We start from the raw sequence: 15,795 nt of genomic DNA, 5'->3' as shown, positions 1-15,795 counted from the left end.
ACGTTATATAGAAAAAAAAAATACTTTTATCTCCAGCTCGCGAGACTGTGTATATCGGAAATTCTAAAGATATGCTTAATTTACCATTATTTTGCGATATTGCTTTTGAACTGAATTTTAAGTGCAAAGAACATAATATTTAATAAATAAAGGTAACACTCAAAACGTTAAAAAAACGCCCCTTTGGACGTAATTTAAAATCTGAAACATTTCAGATTTTTTTTTTTTTCTTTATTTTTAGTCCAAAGGGGCTTTGTCCCTGGAGGACTATTGTTTTCGTTTTGCGATTTTGCGTCGGACTCATAAACGTCGGTTCACTTTTCAAACTTTTGCCACAAAATGTTAGAGTCCTGCATTATATTTGAAGAAATTAAATAATGAAAAATCTGCATAAATGATTGTCTATTTCTCGCATTGTGATAAAACAATGGTACATAGAGCCATCGAATTTTGAATGACGAAATCCTACTGCGAATATGGGCATCTGAAATCCCAAATTTGAAATTTGTTTTATTATAGATTTTATATTTTGTAAAACTTTAACGAATTTTTGATTTACAAACTCAATGCTTTAAAAGCGAGAAATGGCAACGTTATATAGAAAAAAAATGCTTTTATCTCCAGCTCGCGAGACTGTGTATATCGGAAATTCTAAAGATATGCTTAATTTAACATTATTTTGCGATATTGCTCTTGAACTGAATTTTATGGTTTAAGTGCAAAGAACATGATATTTAATAAATAAAGGTAACACTCAAAACGTTAAAAAAACGCCCCTTTGGACGTAATTTAAAATCTGAAACATTTCAGATTTTTTTTTTTTTTTTCTTTATTTTTAGTCCAAAGGGGCTTTGTCCCTGGAGGACTATTGTTTTCGTTTTGCGATTTTGCGTCGGACTCATAAACGTCGGTTCACTTTTCAAACTTTTGCCACAAAATGTTAGAGTCCTGCATTATATTTGAAGAAATTAAATAATGAAAAATCTGCATAAATGATTGTCTATTTCTCGCATTGTGATAAAACAATGGTACATAGAGCCATCGAATTTTGAATGACGAAATCCTACTGCGAATATGGGCATCTGAAATCCCAAATTTGAAATTTGTTTTATTATAGATTTTATATTTTGTAAAACTTTAACGAATTTTTGATTTACAAACTCAATGCTTTAAAAGCGAGAAATGGCAACGTTATATATAAAAAAAAATGCTTTTATCTCCAGCTCGCGAGACTGTGTATATCGGAAATTCTAAAGATATGCTTAATTTAACATTATTTTGCGATATTGCTCTTGAACTGAATTTTATGGTTTAAGTGCAAAGAACATGATATTTAATAAATAAAGGTAACACTCAAAACGTTAAAAAAACGCCCCTTTGGACGTAATTTAAAATCTGAAGCATTTCAGATTTTTTTTTTTTTCTTTATTTTTAGTCCAAAGGGGCTTTGTCCCTGGAGGACTATTGTTTTCGTTTTGCGATTTTGCGTCGGACTCATAAACGTCGGTTCACTTTTCAAACTTTTGCCACAAAATGTTAGAGTCCTGCATTATATTTGAAGAAATTAAATAATGAAAAATCTGCATAAATGATTGTCTATTTCTGGCATTGTGATAAAACAATGGTACATAGAGCCATCGAATTTTGAATGACGAAATCCTACTGCGAATATGGGCATCTGAAATCCCAAATTTGGAATTTGTTTTATTATAGATTTTATATTTTGTAAAACTTTAACGAATTTTTGATTTACAAACTCAATGCTTTAAAAGCGAGAAATGGCAACGTTATATAGAAAAAAAATACTTTTATCTCCAGCTCGCGAGACTGTGTATATCGGAAATTCTAAAGATATGCTTAATTTAACATTATTTTGCGATATTGCTCTTGAACTGAATTTTAAGTGCAAAGAACATGATATTTAATAAATAAAGGTAACACTCAAAACGTTAAAAAAACGCCCCTTTGGACGTAATTTAAAATCTGAAACATTTCAGATTTTTTTTTTCTTTATTTTTAGTCCAAAGGGGCTTTGTCCCTGGAGGACTATTGTTTTCGTTTTGCGATTTTGCGTCGGACTCATAAACGTCGGTTCACTTTTCAAACTTTTGCCACAAAATGTTAGAGTCCTGCATTATATTTGAAGAAATTAAATAATGAAAAATCTGCATAAATGATTGTCTATTTCTCGCATTGTGATAAAACAATGGTACATAGAGCCATCGAATTTTGAATGACGAAATCCTACTGCGAATATGGGCATCTGAAATCCCAAATTTGAAATTTGTTTTATTATAGATTTTATATTTTGTAAAACTTTAACGAATTTTTGATTTACAAACTCAATGCTTTAAAAGCGAGAAATGGCAACGTTATATAGAAAAAAAAATGCTTTTATCTCCAGCTCGCGAGACTGTGTATATCGGAAATTCTAAAGATATGCTTAATTTAACATTATTTTGCGATATTGCTCTTGAACTGAATTTTATGGTTTAAGTGCAAAGAACATGATATTTAATAAATAAAGGTAACACTCAAAACGTTAAAAAAACGCCCCTTTGGACGTAATTTAAAATCTGAAACATTTCAGATTTTTTTTTTTTTTTTTCTTTATTTTTAGTCCAAAGGGGCTTTGTCCCTGGAGGACTATTGTTTTCGTTTTGCGATTTTGCGTCGGACTCATAAACGTCGGTTCACTTTTCAAACTTTTGCCACAAAATGTTAGAGTCCTGCATTATATTTGAAGAAATTAAATAATGAAAAATCTGCATAAATGATTGTCTATTTCTCGCATTGTGATAAAACAATGGTACATAGAGCCATCGAATTTTGAATGACGAAATCCTACTGCGAATATGGGCATCTGAAATCCCAAATTTGGAATTTGTTTTATTATAGATTTTATATTTTGTAAAACTTTAACGAATTTTTGATTTACAAACTCAATGCTTTAAAAGCGAGAAATGGCAACGTTATATAGAAAAAAAAAATACTTTTATCTCCAGCTCGCGAGACTGTGTATATCGGAAATTCTAAAGATATGCTTAATTTACCATTATTTTGCGATATTGCTTTTGAACTGAATTTTAAGTGCAAAGAACATAATATTTAATAAATAAAGGTAACACTCAAAACGTTAAAAAAACGCCCCTTTGGACGTAATTTAAAATCTGAAACATTTCAGATTTTTTTTTTTCTTTATTTTTAGTCCAAAGGGGCTTTGTCCCTGGACGACTATTGTTTTCGTTTTGCGATTTTGCGTCGGACTCATAAACGTCGGTTCAATTTTCAAAATTTTGCCACAAAATGTTAGAGTCCTGCATTATATTTGAAGAAATTAAATAATGAAAAATCTGCATAAATGATTGTCTATTTCTCGCATTGTGATAAAACAATGGTACATAGAGCCATCGAATTTTGAATGACGAAATCCTACTGCGAATATGGGCATCTGAAATCCCAAATTTGGAATTTGTTTTATTATAGATTTTATATTTTGTAAAACTTTAACGAATTTTTGATTTACAAACTCAATGCTTTAAAAGCGAGAAATGGCAACGTTATATAGAAAAAAAAAACTTTTATCTCCAGCTCGCGAGACTGTGTATATCGGAAATTCTAAAGATATGCTTAATTTAACATTATTTTGCGATATTGCTCTTGAACTGAATTTTATGGTTTAAGTGCAAAGAACATGATATTTAATAAATAAAGGTAACACTCAAAACGTTAAAAAAACGCCCCTTTGGACGTAATTTAAAATCTGAAACATTTCAGATTTTTTTTTTTTTTTTTCTTTATTTTTAGTCCAAAGGGGCTTTGTCCCTGGAGGACTATTGTTTTCGTTTTGCGATTTTGCGTCGGACTCATAAACGTCGGTTCACTTTTCAAACTTTTGCCACAAAATGTTAGAGTCCTGCATTATATTTGAAGAAATTAAATAATGAAAAATCTGCATAAATGATTGTCTATTTCTCGCATTGTGATAAAACAATGGTACATAGAGCCATCGAATTTTGAATGACGAAATCCTACTGCGAATATGGGCATCTGAAATCCCAAATTTGGAATTTGTTTTATTATAGATTTTATATTTTGTAAAACTTTAACGAATTTTTGATTTACAAACTCAATGCTTTAAAAGCGAGAAATGGCAACGTTATATAGAAAAAAAAAATACTTTTATCTCCAGCTCGCGAGACTGTGTATATCGGAAATTCTAAAGATATGCTTAATTTACCATTATTTTGCGATATTGCTTTTGAACTGAATTTTAAGTGCAAAGAACATAATATTTAATAAATAAAGGTAACACTCAAAACGTTAAAAAAACGCCCCTTTGGACGTAATTTAAAATCTGAAACATTTCAGATTTTTTTTTTTTTTTCTTTATTTTTAGTCCAAAGGGGCTTTGTCCCTGGACGACTATTGTTTTCGTTTTGCGATTTTGCGTCGGACTCATAAACGTCGGTTCAATTTTCAAAATTTTGCCACAAAATGTTAGAGTCCTGCATTATATTTGAAGAAATTAAATAATGAAAAATCTGCATAAATGATTGTCTATTTCTCGCATTGTGATAAAACAATGGTACATAGAGCCATCGAATTTTGAATGACGAAATCCTACTGCGAATATGGGCATCTGAAATCCCAAATTTGGAATTTGTTTTATTATAGATTTTATATTTTGTAAAACTTTAACGAATTTTTGATTTACAAACTCAATGCTTTAAAAGCGAGAAATGGCAACGTTATATAGAAAAAAAAAACTTTTATCTCCAGCTCGCGAGACTGTGTATATCGGAAATTCTAAAGATATGCTTAATTTAACATTATTTTGCGATATTGCTCTTGAACTGAATTTTATGGTTTAAGTGCAAAGAACATGATATTTAATAAATAAAGGTAACACTCAAAACGTTAAAAAAACGCCCCTTTGGACGTAATTTAAAATCTGAAACATTTCAGATTTTTTTTTTTTTCTTTATTTTTAGTCCAAAGGGGCTTTGTCCCTGGAGGACTATTGTTTTCGTTTTGCGATTTTGCGTCGGACTCATAAACGTCGGTTCACTTTTCAAACTTTTGCCACAAAATGTTAGAGTCCTGCATTATATTTGAAGAAATTAAATAATGAAAAATCTGCATAAATGATTGTCTATTTCTCGCATTGTGATAAAACAATGGTACATAGAGCCATCGAATTTTGAATGACGAAATCCTACTGCGAATATGGGCATCTGAAATCCCAAATTTGGAATTTGTTTTATTATAGATTTTATATTTTGTAAAACTTTAACGAATTTTTGATTTACAAACTCAATGCTTTAAAAGCGAGAAATGGCAACGTTATATATAAAAAAAAATGCTTTTATCTCCAGCTCGCGAGACTGTGTATATCGGAAATTCTAAAGATATGCTTAATTTAACATTATTTTGCGATATTGCTCTTGAACTGAATTTTATGGTTTAAGTGCAAAGAACATGATATTTAATAAATAAAGGTAACACTCAAAACGTTAAAAAAACGCCCCTTTGGACGTAATTTAAAATCTGAAGCATTTCAGATTTTTTTTTTTTCTTTATTTTTAGTCCAAAGGGGCTTTGTCCCTGGAGGACTATTGTTTTCGTTTTGCGATTTTGCGTCGGACTCATAAACGTCGGTTCACTTTTCAAACTTTTGCCACAAAATGTTAGAGTCCTGCATTATATTTGAAGAAATTAAATAATGAAAAATCTGCATAAATGATTGTCTATTTCTCGCATTGTGATAAAACAATGGTACATAGAGCCATCGAATTTTGAATGACGAAATCCTACTGCGAATATGGGCATCTGAAATCCCAAATTTGGAATTTGTTTTATTATAGATTTTATATTTTGTAAAACTTTAACGAATTTTTGATTTACAAACTCAATGCTTTAAAAGCGAGAAATGGCAACGTTATATACAAAAAAAATACTTTTATCTCCAGCTCGCGAGACTGTGTATATCGGAAATTCTAAAGATATGCTTAATTTAACATTATTTTGCGATATTGCTCTTGAACTGAATTTTAAGTGCAAAGAACATGATATTTAATAAATAAAGGTAACACTCAAAACGTTAAAAAAACGCCCCTTTGGACGTAATTTAAAATCTGAAACATTTCAGATTTTTTTTTTCTTTATTTTTAGTCCAAAGGGGCTTTGTCCCTGGAGGACTATTGTTTTCGTTTTGCGATTTTGCGTCGGACTCATAAACGTCGGTTCACTTTTCAAACTTTTGCCACAAAATGTTAGAGTCCTGCATTATATTTGAAGAAATTAAATAATGAAAAATCTGCATAAATGATTGTCTATTTCTCGCATTGTGATAAAACAATGGTACATAGAGCCATCGAATTTTGAATGACGAAATCCTACTGCGAATATGGGCATCTGAAATCCCAAATTTGAAATTTGTTTTATTATAGATTTTATATTTTGTAAAACTTTAACGAATTTTTGATTTACAAACTCAATGCTTTAAAAGCGAGAAATGGCAACGTTATATAGAAAAAAAAATGCTTTTATCTCCAGCTCGCGAGACTGTGTATATCGGAAATTCTAAAGATATGCTTAATTTAACATTATTTTGCGATATTGCTCTTGAACTGAATTTTAAGTGCAAAGAACATGATATTTAATAAATAAAGGTAACACTCAAAACGTTAAAAAAACGCCCCTTTGGACGTAATTTAAAATCTGAAATATTTCAGATTTTTTTTTTCTTTATTTTTAGTCCAAAGGGTCCTGCATTATATCCTGGAGGACTATTGTTTTCGTTTTGCGATTTTGCGTCGGACTCATAAACGTCGGTTCACTTTTCAAACTTTTGCCACAAAATGTTAGAGTCCTGCATTATATTTGAAGAAATTAAATAATGAAAAATCTGCATAAATGATTGTCTATTTCTCGCATTGTGATAAAACAATGGTACATAGAGCCATCGAATTTTGAATGACGAAATCCTACTGCGAATATGGGCATCTGAAATCCCAAATTTGGAATTTGTTTTATTATAGATTTTATATTTTGTAAAACTTTAACGAATTTTTGATTTACAAACTCAATGCTTTAAAAGCGAGAAATGGCAACGTTATATAGAAAAAAAAAATACTTTTATCTCCAGCTCGCGAGACTGTGTATATCGGAAATTCTAAAGATATGCTTAATTTACCATTATTTTGCGATATTGCTTTTGAACTGAATTTTAAGTGCAAAGAACATAATATTTAATAAATAAAGGTAACACTCAAAACGTTAAAAAAACGCCCCTTTGGACGTAATTTAAAATCTGAAACATTTCAGATTTTTTTTTTTTTTTCTTTATTTTTAGTCCAAAGGGGCTTTGTCCCTGGACGACTATTGTTTTCGTTTTGCGATTTTGCGTCGGACTCATAAACGTCGGTTCACTTTTCAAACTTTTGCCACAAAATGTTAGAGTCCTGCATTATATTTGAAGAAATTAAATAATGAAAAATCTGCATAAATGATTGTCTATTTCTCGCATTGTGATAAAACAATGGTACATAGAGCCATCGAATTTTGAATGACGAAATCCTACTGCGAATATGGGCATCTGAAATCCCAAATTTGAAATTTGTTTTATTATAGATTTTATATTTTGTAAAACTTTAACGAATTTTTGATTTACAAACTCAATGCTTTAAAAGCGAGAAATGGCAACGTTATATAGAAAAAAAAATGCTTTTATCTCCAGCTCGCGAGACTGTGTATATCGGAAATTCTAAAGATATGCTTAATTTAACATTATTTTGCGATATTGCTCTTGAACTGAATTTTATGGTTTAAGTGCAAAGAACATGATATTTAATAAATAAAGGTAACACTCAAAACGTTAAAAAAACGCCCCTTTGGACGTAATTTAAAATCTGAAACATTTCAGATTTTTTTTTTTTTTTCTTTATTTTTAGTCCAAAGGGGCTTTGTCCCTGGAGGACTATTGTTTTCGTTTTGCGATTTTGCGTCGGACTCATAAACGTCGGTTCACTTTTCAAACTTTTGCCACAAAATGTTAGAGTCCTGCATTATATTTGAAGAAATTAAATAATGAAAAATCTGCATAAATGATTGTCTATTTCTCGCATTGTGATAAAACAATGGTACATAGAGCCATCGAATTTTGAATGACGAAATCCTACTGCGAATATGGGCATCTGAAATCCCAAATTTGGAATTTGTTTTATTATAGATTTTATATTTTGTAAAACTTTAACGAATTTTTGATTTACAAACTCAATGCTTTAAAAGCGAGAAATGGCAACGTTATATAGAAAAAAAAAATACTTTTATCTCCAGCTCGCGAGACTGTGTATATCGGAAATTCTAAAGATATGCTTAATTTACCATTATTTTGCGATATTGCTTCTGAACTGAATTTTAAGTGCAAAGAACATAATATTTAATAAATAAAGGTAACACTCAAAACGTTAAAAAAACGCCCCTTTGGACGTAATTTAAAATCTGAAACATTTCAGATTTTTTTTTTTTTTCTTTATTTTTAGTCCAAAGGGGCTTTGTCCCTGGAGGACTATTGTTTTCGTTTTGCGATTTTGCGTCGGACTCATAAACGTCGGTTCACTTTTCAAACTTTTGCCACAAAATGTTAGAGTCCTGCATTATATTTGAAGAAATTAAATAATGAAAAATCTGCATAAATGATTGTCTATTTCTCGCATTGTGATAAAACAATGGTACATAGAGCCATCGAATTTTGAATGACGAAATCCTACTGCGAATATGGGCATCTGAAATCCCAAATTTGAAATTTGTTTTATTATAGATTTTATATTTTGTAAAACTTTAACGAATTTTTGATTTACAAACTCAATGCTTTAAAAGCGAGAAATGGCAACGTTATATATAAAAAAAAAAATGCTTTTATCTCCAGCTCGCGAGACTGTGTATATCGGAAATTCTAAAGATATGCTTAATTTAACATTATTTTGCGATATTGCTCTTGAACTGAATTTTATGGTTTAAGTGCAAAGAACATGATATTTAATAAATAAAGGTAACACTCAAAACGTTAAAAAAACGCCCCTTTGGACGTAATTTAAAATCTGAAGCATTTCAGATTTTTTTTTTCTTTATTTTTAGTCCAAAGGGGCTTTGTCCCTGGAGGACTATTGTTTTCGTTTTGCGATTTTGCGTCGGACTCATAAACGTCGGTTCACTTTTCAAACTTTTGCCACAAAATGTTAGAGTCCTGCATTATATTTGAAGAAATTAAATAATGAAAAATCTGCATAAATGATTGTCTATTTCTCGCATTGTGATAAAACAATGGTACATAGAGCCATCGAATTTTGAATGACGAAATCCTACTGCGAATATGGGCATCTGAAATCCCAAATTTGGAATTTGTTTTATTATAGATTTTATATTTTGTAAAACTTTAACGAATTTTTGATTTACAAATTCAATGCTTTAAAAGCGAGAAATGGCAACGTTATATAGAAAAAAAAAAATACTTTTATCTCCAGCTCGCGAGACTGTGTATATCGGAAATTCTAAAGATATGCTTAATTTAACATTATTTTGCGATATTGCTCTTGAACTGAATTTTATGGTTTAAGTGCAAAGAACATGATATTTAATAAATAAAGGTAACACTCAAAACGTTAAAAAAACGCCCCTTTGGACGTAATTTAAAATCTGAAACATTTCAGATTTTTTTTTTTTTTTTCTTTATTTTTAGTCCAAAGGGGCTTTGTCCCTGGAGGACTATTGTTTTCGTTTTGCGATTTTGCGTCGGACTCATAAACGTCGGTTCACTTTTCAAACTTTTGCCACAAAATGTTAGAGTCCTGCATTATATTTGAAGAAATTAAATAATGAAAAATCTGCATAAATGATTGTCTATTTCTCGCATTGTGATAAAACAATGGTACATAGAGCCATCGAATTTTGAATGACGAAATCCTACTGCGAATATGGGCATCTGAAATCCCAAATTTGGAATTTGTTTTATTATAGATTTTATATTTTGTAAAACTTTAACGAATTTTTGATTTACAAACTCAATGCTTTAAAAGCGAGAAATGGCAACGTTATATAGAAAAAAAAAATACTTTTATCTCCAGCTCGCGAGACTGTGTATATCGGAAATTCTAAAGATATGCTTAATTTACCATTATTTTGCGATATTGCTTTTGAACTGAATTTTAAGTGCAAAGAACATAATATTTAATAAATAAAGGTAACACTCAAAACGTTAAAAAAACGCCCCTTTGGACGTAATTTAAAATCTGAAACATTTCAGATTTTTTTTTTTTTTTCTTTATTTTTAGTCCAAAGGGGCCTTGTCCCTGGACGACTATTGTTTTCGTTTTGCGATTTTGCGTCGGACTCATAAACGTCGGTTCACTTTTCAAACTTTTGCCACAAAATGTTAGAGTCCTGCATTATATTTGAAGAAATTAAATAATGAAAAATCTGCATAAATGATTGTCTATTTCTCGCATTGTGATAAAACAATGGTACATAGAGCCATCGAATTTTGAATGACGAAATCCTACTGCGAATATGGGCATCTGAAATCCCAAATTTGGAATTTGTTTTATTATAGATTTTATATTTTGTAAAACTTTAACGAATTTTTGATTTACAAATTCAATGCTTTAAAAGCGAGAAATGGCAACGTTATATAGAAAAAAAAAAAAATACTTTTATCTCCAGCTCGCGAGACTGTGTATATCGGAAATTCTAAAGATATGCTTAATTTAACATTATTTTGCGATATTGCTCTTGAACTGAATTTTAAGTGCAAAGAACATGATATTTAATAAATAAAGGTAACACTCAAAACGTTAAAAAAACGCCCCTTTGGACGTAATTTAAAATCTGAAACATTTCAGATTTTTTTTTTCTTTATTTTTAGTCCAAAGGGGCTTTGTCCCTGGAGGACTATTGTTTTCGTTTTGCGATTTTGCGTCGGACTCATAAACGTCGGTTCACTTTTCAAACTTTTGCCACAAAATGTTAGAGTCCTGCATTATATTTGAAGAAATTAAATAATGAAAAATCTGCATAAATGATTGTCTATTTCTCGCATTGTGATAAAACAATGGTACATAGAGCCATCGAATTTTGAATGACGAAATCCTACTGCGAATATGGGCATCTGAAATCCCAAATTTGGAATTTGTTTTATTATAGATTTTATATTTTGTAAAACTTTAACGAATTTTTGATTTACAAACTCAATGCTTTAAAAGCGAGAAATGGCAACGTTATATAGAAAAAAAAAAACTTTTATCTCCAGCTCGCGAGACTGTGTATATCGGAAATTCTAAAGATATGCTTAATTTAACATTATTTTGCGATATTGCTCTTGAACTGAATTTTATGGTTTAAGTGCAAAGAACATGATATTTAATAAATAAAGGTAACACTCAAAACGTTAAAAAAACGCCCCTTTGGACGTAATTTAAAATCTGAAACATTTCAGATTTTTTTTTTTTTTTTTCTTTATTTTTAGTCCAAAGGGGCTTTGTCCCTGGAGGACTATTGTTTTCGTTTTGCGATTTTGCGTCGGACTCATAAACGTCGGTTCACTTTTCAAACTTTTGCCACAAAATGTTAGAGTCCTGCATTATATTTGAAGAAATTAAATAATGAAAAATCTGCATAAATGATTGTCTATTTCTCGCATTGTGATAAAACAATGGTACATAGAGCCATCGAATTTTGAATGACGAAATCCTACTGCGAATATGGGCATCTGAAATCCCAAATTTGGAATTTGTTTTATTATAGATTTTATATTTTGTAAAACTTTAACGAATTTTTGATTTACAAACTCAATGCTTTAAAAGCGAGAAATGGCAACGTTATATAGAAAAAAAAAAATACTTTTATCTCCAGCTCGCGAGACTGTGTATATCGGAAATTCTAAAGATATGCTTAATTTACCATTATTTTGCGATATTGCTTTTGAACTGAATTTTAAGTGCAAAGAACATAATATTTAATAAATAAAGGTAACACTCAAAACGTTAAAAAAACGCCCCTTTGGACGTAATTTAAAATCTGAAACATTTCAGATTTTTTTTTTTTTCTTTATTTTTAGTCCAAAGGGGCTTTGTCCCTGGACGACTATTGTTTTCGTTTTGCGATTTTGCGTCGGACTCATAAACGTCGGTTCAATTTTCAAAATTTTGCCACAAAATGTTAGAGTCCTGCATTATATTTGAAGAAATTAAATAATGAAAAATCTGCATAAATGATTGTCTATTTCTCGCATTGTGATAAAACAATGGTACATAGAGCCATCGAATTTTGAATGACGAAATCCTACTGCGAATATGGGCATCTGAAATCCCAAATTTGGAATTTGTTTTATTATAGATTTTATATTTTGTAAAACTTTAACGAATTTTTGATTTACAAACTCAATGCTTTAAAAGCGAGAAATGGCAACGTTATATAGAAAAAAAAAAACTTTTATCTCCAGCTCGCGAGACTGTGTATATCGGAAATTCTAAAGATATGCTTAATTTAACATTATTTTGCGATATTGCTCTTGAACTGAATTTTATGGTTTAAGTGCAAAGAACATGATATTTAATAAATAAAGGTAACACTCAAAACGTTAAAAAAACGCCCCTTTGGACGTAATTTAAAATCTGAAACATTTCAGATTTTTTTTTTTTTCTTTATTTTTAGTCCAAAGGGGCTTTGTCCCTGGAGGACTATTGTTTTCGTTTTGCGATTTTGCGTCGGACTCATAAACGTCGGTTCACTTTTCAAACTTTTGCCACAAAATGTTAGAGTCCTGCATTATATTTGAAGAAATTAAATAATGAAAAATCTGCATAAATGATTGTCTATTTCTCGCATTGTGATAAAACAATGGTACATAGAGCCATCGAATTTTGAATGACGAAATCCTACTGCGAATATGGGCATCTGAAATCCCAAATTTGAAATTTGTTTTATTATAGATTTTATATTTTGTAAAACTTTAACGAATTTTTGATTTACAAACTCAATGCTTTAAAAGCGAGAAATGGCAACGTTATATATAAAAAAAAAATGCTTTTATCTCCAGCTCGCGAGACTGTGTATATCGGAAATTCTAAAGATATGCTTAATTTAACATTATTTTGCGATATTGCTCTTGAACTGAATTTTATGGTTTAAGTGCAAAGAACATGATATTTAATAAATAAAGGTAACACTCAAAACGTTAAAAAAACGCCCCTTTGGACGTAATTTAAAATCTGAAGCATTTCAGATTTTTTTTTTTCTTTATTTTTAGTCCAAAGGGGCTTTGTCCCTGGAGGACTATTGTTTTCGTTTTGCGATTTTGCGTCGGACTCATAAACGTCGGTTCACTTTTCAAACTTTTGCCACAAAATGTTAGAGTCCTGCATTATATTTGAAGAAATTAAATAATGAAAAATCTGCATAAATGATTGTCTATTTCTCGCATTGTGATAAAACAATGGTACATAGAGCCATCGAATTTTGAATGACGAAATCCTACTGCGAATATGGGCATCTGAAATCCCAAATTTGGAATTTGTTTTATTATAGATTTTATATTTTGTAAAACTTTAACGAATTTTTGATTTACAAACTCAATGCTTTAAAAGCGAGAAATGGCAACGTTATATAGAAAAAAAATACTTTTATCTCCAGCTCGCGAGACTGTGTATATCGGAAATTCTAAAGATATGCTTAATTTAACATTATTTTGCGATATTGCTCTTGAACTGAATTTTAAGTGCAAAGAACATGATATTTAATAAATAAAGGTAACACTCAAAACGTTAAAAAAACGCCCCTTTGGACGTAATTTAAAATCTGAAACATTTCAGATTTTTTTTTTCTTTATTTTTAGTCCAAAGGGGCTTTGTCCCTGGAGGACTATTGTTTTCGTTTTGCGATTTTGCGTCGGACTCATAAACGTCGGTTCACTTTTCAAACTTTTGCCACAAAATGTTAGAGTCCTGCATTATATTTGAAGAAATTAAATAATGAAAAATCTGCATAAATGATTGTCTATTTCTCGCATTGTGATAAAACAATGGTACATAGAGCCATCGAATTTTGAATGACGAAATCCTACTGCGAATATGGGCATCTGAAATCCCAAATTTGAAATTTGTTTTATTATAGATTTTATATTTTGTAAAACTTTAACGAATTTTTGATTTACAAACTCAATGCTTTAAAAACGAGAAATGGCAACGTTATATAGAAAAAAAAATGCTTTTATCTCCAGCTCGCGAGACTGTGTATATCGGAAATTCTAAAGATATGCTTAATTTAACATTATTTTGCGATATTGCTCTTGAACTGAATTTTAAGTGCAAAGAACATGATATTTAATAAATAAAGGTAACACTCAAAACGTTAAAAAAACGCCCCTTTGGACGTAATTTAAAATCTGAAACATTTCAGATTTTTTTTTTTTTTTTCTTTATTTTTAGTCCAAAGGGGCTTTGTCCCTGGAGGACTATTGTTTTCGTTTTGCGATTTTGCGTCGGACTCATAAACGTCGGTTCACTTTTCAAACTTTTGCCACAAAATGTTAGAGTCCTGCATTATATTTGAAGAAATTAAATAATGAAAAATCTGCATAAATGATTGTCTATTTCTCGCATTGTCATAAAACAATGGTACATAGAGCCATCGAATTTTGAATGACGAAATCCTACTGCGAATATGGGCATCTGAAATCCCAAATTTGAAATTTGTTTTATTATAGATTTTATATTTTGTAAAACTTTAACGAATTTTTGATTTACAAACTCAATGCTTTAAAAGCGAGAAATGGCAACGTTATATAGAAAAAAAAATGCTTTTATCTCCAGCTCGCGAGACTGTGTATATCGGAAATTCTAAAGATATGCTTAATTTAACATTATTTTGCGATATTGCTCTTGAACTGAATTTTAAGTGCAAAGAACATGATATTTAATAAATAAAGGTAACACTCAAAACGTTAAAAAAACGCCCCTTTGGACGTAATTTAAAATCTGAAACATTTCAGATTTTTTTTTTTTTTTCTTTATTTTTAGTCCAAAGGGGCTTTGTCCCTGGAGGACTATTGTTTTCGTTTTGCGATTTTGCGTCGGACTCATAAACGTCGGTTCACTTTTCAAACTTTTGCCACAAAATGTTAGAGTCCTGCATTATATTTGAAGAAATTAAATAATGAAAAATCTGCATAAATGATTGTCTATTTCTCGCATTGTGATAAAACAATGGTACATAGAGCCATCGAATTTTGAATGACGAAATCCTACTGCGAATATGGGCATCTGAAATCCCAAATTTGGAATTTGTTTTATTATAGATTTTATATTTTGTAAAACTTTAACGAATTTTTGATTTACAAACTCAATGCTTTAAAAGCGAGAAATGGCAACGTTATATAGAAAAAAAAAATACTTTTATCTCCAGCTCGCGAGACTGTGTATATCGGAAATTCTAAAGATATGCTTAATTTACCATTATTTTGCGATATTGCTTTTGAACTGAATTTTAAGTGCAAAGAACATAATATTTAATAAATAAAGGTAACACTCAAAACGTTAAAAAAACGCCCCTTTGGACGTAATTTAAAATCTGAAACATTTCAGATTTTTTTTTTTTTTTTCTTTATTTTTAGTCCAAAGGGGCTTTGTCCCTGGACGACTATTGTTTTCGTTTTGCGATTTTGCGTCGGACTCATAAACGTCGGTTCAATTTTCAAAATTTTGCCACAAAATGTTAGAGTCCTGCATTATATTTGAAGAA

Source organism: Stegodyphus dumicola, chromosome 10 (genome assembly GCF_044657685.1).
Source record: "Stegodyphus dumicola isolate Sdum_Otavi_A_Nest chromosome 10, ASM4465768v1".
Taxonomy (NCBI): domain Eukaryota; kingdom Metazoa; phylum Arthropoda; class Arachnida; order Araneae; family Eresidae; genus Stegodyphus; species Stegodyphus dumicola.
This window is presented reverse-complemented; position numbering follows the sequence as displayed.